Consider the following 4,570-nt stretch of genomic DNA (forward strand, 5'->3'; position numbering starts at 1 on the left):
CCGGCACAGACTGACCATCTGGACCACTGGCCACACCCTGCTCTAGGGAGACTCGCCCCGCCCCCACGGTCCCTCCCCTCCCCCGCCACCACTGTCTGTCTAGTTCTGAAGCCCCAGGTGTGAGGGGGAGAATCCAAGGCAGCCCTTGGGTGCTGGGGCCTTGCCTTTGGTGGAAGCTGTTCTGGAGAAAGGAACTGTTGCCCCACTACACAGACATCTACCTTCTGCCCTTTCCCCCCCCCTCCACGTGCCTTCCTGCAGACATGTGGCTCATAACTGAGTCCTAGTTGATACATCAACAGGAGAGAGAAAGCTCCTGTGACCTGCTCCAGGGAGGGGAGACTCCCAGCCCAATAGATGTCCCCGGGAATGCGGCCTCACTTATCCTGCCAACAGGATAGGGGAACTTTCTCACCTTTTGGGGACTTTCCTCCAGCCTTAGGACCCTACAGTTTCTGAGTTTCTCCCTCTTAAGGGCAATTTTAGCACCAGCCAGCAGGTGGAGACAGAGAGGCCAACATGTAGGACCCACATTCATTGCCCTGCTCTGCTCTGCTCTGGGCTCAATTCTGGGGCTCAAGGACACAGTCACCATCCGAAGAGCCCTTGGACTCTTTCCTCTCCCTCACTCTCAACTCTTTGCCCTGGCTTTATCTCGAAAATGTGTCCTTCTGTCTAATTCAAATCACTATCTTCTCTCCGCTGTGAGACTACAGCCACCTCCAAACTGGTCTCCCTCCTTCACTCTAGACCCGCCCCCCACTCTATTATATGGTTCTCCTCCCAGCGATTGAAGAACTCCGTTACAAATGAGCACGGTAGGGGCAAGGGTAGAGTGCTTGCCTCGTACGTGTGAGGCACTCAGTTCGATTCCCACCCCATCTAAATAAGCAAATAACATAAAGGTCCATCAACAATTTTAAAAAATAATTTAAAAAGGCGCTGAGCGCACACCCGCAATCCACCCGGAGGCATACCCCTGTAATCCCAGTGGCTCAGAATCCACCTGGAGGCACAAACCTGTAATCCCACTGGCTCAGAATCCACCTGGAGGCACACACCTGCAATCCCTGTGGCTCGGGAGCCTGAGGCAGGAGGCATACCCCTGTAATCCCAGTGGCTCAGAATCCACCTGGAGGCACACACCTGTAATCCCACTGGCTCAGAATCCACCTGGAGGCACACACCTGTAATCCCTGTGGCTCGGGAGCCTGAGGCAGGAGGATCATGAATTCATTTCTTTGATACCCTATCTCTAAATAAAATACAAAATGGGGCTGGGGATGTGGCTCAGTGGTTGAGTGCCCCTGAGTTCAATCCCCAGTAACCCCCACAAATTGTTTTTTAAATATTTATTTTATTTTATTTTTTTATTTGTGCCAGACACTGCTAAAAGCTTTATGAGTAACTCTAAGAACGACTTTATTTTATTTTATTGTTTTTATTTTGTGGTACTGGGGATTGAGCGGGGGGGGGGGGCATTTTACCATCCCCAATCCTTTTTATTTTTTGAGAATGAATCTCACTGAATTGCTCAAGCTGGCCTTGTACTTGGCAATCCTCCCGCCTCAGCCTCCCAAGTCTGTGAGATCACAGGTGTGCACCACCACACCCGGCCCCAGCCCTTTTTAATTTCTCATTGAGACAGTGTCTCACTAAATTTCTCAGGCTAGTCAGGCACAGTGGTGCACACTTATATTCCCAGTGACTCAGGAGGCTGAGGCAGGAGGATCCCAAGTTTGAGACTGGCCACAGAAATTTACTTAGGTCCTAAGCAACTTAATGAGACTCTATATCACAATAAAAAGGACTAGGAGTATAGCTCAGCAGTAAAGCATCCCTTGGTTCAACCCCCAGTAACAAACATAATAAAATACTCAGGTGGCCTGAAACCTGCAATCCTCCTGCCTCAGTCTTCTGAACAGCTAGGATTCCAGACATGTGCTACTGCATCCAGCACAACCTTATTTCATAGACAAACTGGAGATGGGCAAGGTCAGGTACCTCACACAAGGTCATGGCTGGAAGGTGAGAAAGTTAGGATTGGAATCTAGGACCACATCCTTACCCATCATCTAAGAATTGAAATCTTGCTTTTTTGCTGTATTCAAAGCACCCACACAGTGTCCAGAGCCCAACTGTACTCAAGAAGCCTTAAATGATAGGGTACTAGCCATAATTACAGGGAAGAGGGCATCACTGTGCAATTGTCGGGGAATGAAGAGTGAGCGGAGACTTTTAAGTCCTCCAGAGTCTTCATATCGGTGAGAATGAAAATTGGACAGATGACTGTGATTTCAAATTCAGATTACAAAACCATTGACAAAATGCAAATCAAAAGTGCAATGAAGGGCTGGGGTTATGGCTTAGTGGTAGAGCGCTTGCCTTGCATATGTGAGGAACTGGGTTCAATCCTCAGCACCACATAAAAATAAATAAAATAAAGCACAATGAAGCCAAGCATTATACCTGTAATCCAAGGTACTCCTAAAGTTGTGGCAGAAGGTTCACAAGTATGAGGCCATAACTGGCTAACTTAGCAAGACCCTGTATCAAAATAAAAATGTTTGGGGATGTGGCTCAGTGGTACAGTGCCCCTGGGTTCAATCCCCAGTACCACCACCACCAAAAAAAAAAAAAGAAGCACAATGAGATTCCACTTCAAACTCACTAGGATGGATAAAATTAAAACATAAAAAAATAGGTAATAACAAATGTTGGCAAAGATGTGGGGAAACTGGAATCCTCATACACAGCTGGTGGATTGTAAAATGATGTGGCTACTTTGGAAAACAATCTGGCTGTTCCCCAGAAGATTAAACATAGAGTTACTGTCTGACACAGCAATTCCATGCCTGAGAATGTATTCAAAAAACAGAAGCTAGAGACAGTGGTACACGCCTATAATGCCAATGACTCAGGAGGCTGAGGCAGGAAGATGGCAAGTTTGAGGCAAGCCTCAGCAACTTAGTGAGAACCTGTCTCAAAATAAATAAAAAGGGCTGGAAATGTATCTCAGTGGTACAGCTCTCCAGGTTTAATCTCCACTACTGGAAAAAAAAAAGAGAGAGAGAGAAAAAAATAAATGAAAACACATGTCCACACCAACACTTGTACATAAATGTTAAAACAGTATTATTTCAATAACCAAATGGAAACAACCCAAATGTCCACTAATTAAGGAATATATGCATAGCATTTGGTATATCCACACAACGGACTATTACTCCATTATAAAACATAAAGTAGGCTGGATGTGGTGATGCAGGCCCACTTGGAGGCTGAGGCAGGAGGATCCCAAGTTCAAGGACCACCTGGGCAATTTAGTGAGCCCTTATCTCAAATAAAAAATAAAAGGGGCTGGAGATGTAATCCCAGGGTTTGGGAAGTTGAGATAGGAGGATCTGAGTTCAATCCCCAGCACCAGGAAAAAAAAGAAAAGAAAAAACAAGATCAAAATAGGAACAAAGTACTAATACATGCTACAACATGGAAATTTTTTTAAAAAAAAAAACTAGGTTAAATGGTTAAATGAAAGAAGTCAGTCAAAGAAGATTACATATTGCATGACTTCATTTGTATGAAACCTATAGAAACAGAAAATAGATTTGTGGTTAACTATAGCAAGGAAATTTAAGGGGAAATAGGGCTTTTTTTTAGGGTGATGAAAATGTTCTAAATTTTTTTTTTCAAACTCAGGGCCTCACATATAAGTCAGTGCTTCACCACTGAGTTACATCTGGAGACTCTAATGTTCTGTTAAAAAAAGGAAAAAAAAAAAGCACCCCACTCCTTGGACCTCTGCCACCACCTCCTGAAAAGAGAGGAAGTGGGAGAGGAACCCATGTCACCTGTTACCCATATCCTCTGGCCCTGCTGCCCAGAAGAGTCTAAATGTTCTCCTGCCCCAAGCTCACCTGCACCTCTGCTCTAATCCAAGCTGGATGCAGAGTTGCATACAGAAACAAGTTCTGTGTCAGTATCATCTGGACCAGAGGCTAAACCTGGAGAGGGCTCTACAGTTTTTTTTTTGGTTTGGTTTGGGGGCTCTACAATTTTTAATGGGGCCCAGAATGGTGAATGACAGCTAATCCAAAGTGAGTTTCAGACCAATGCAATTAGCAGAGACATTGATACCACTGCCAAATTTATTGGTGAAAATGCTGCAACAGTAGGAGTGGCTGTTTCTGGTGCTGGTATTGGAACAGTCCTTGCCCGCCTTCTGGTTATGCCAGAAACCTTCACTGAAGCAGCAGTGTTCTCATATGCTCTCCTGGGGATTTTCCTTGTCTGAAGCTATGGGTCTCTTTTGTTGGATGGTCACTTTCTTGATCTTGTTTGCCAAGTAACAGAAATTACTGCTTGAAATATTGTCATTCATAGTAATTGTGGCTGTAATTCTGTCACTCTTACTGTGACTCCAAAAACTGTAGTGTTGGTGTCATAAAAATGTATGTTATTTCCAAAGTCATTTCATTAAAGATGAAAACTTAAAACAACAACGACGACGACAACTATACAAGGAAGAATACCTGTTTTTAAGAGGAAGTGAATCAAGCAGAGGAGCAGA

At 44.6% G+C, this 4,570-nt stretch overlaps 1 pseudogene; it reads left to right on the plus strand.

Annotated features, from left to right (window-relative positions):
• Positions 1–3,894: 3,894 nt before the first annotated feature.
• LOC114082979 (ATP synthase F(0) complex subunit C3, mitochondrial pseudogene) lies at positions 3,895–4,349 on the plus strand (annotated as a pseudogene).
• Positions 4,350–4,570: the final 221 nt, after the last annotated feature.

The sequence above is a fragment of the Marmota flaviventris genome, chromosome 17 (genome assembly GCF_047511675.1).
Source record: "Marmota flaviventris isolate mMarFla1 chromosome 17, mMarFla1.hap1, whole genome shotgun sequence".
In the NCBI taxonomy this organism is placed as follows: domain Eukaryota; kingdom Metazoa; phylum Chordata; class Mammalia; order Rodentia; family Sciuridae; genus Marmota; species Marmota flaviventris.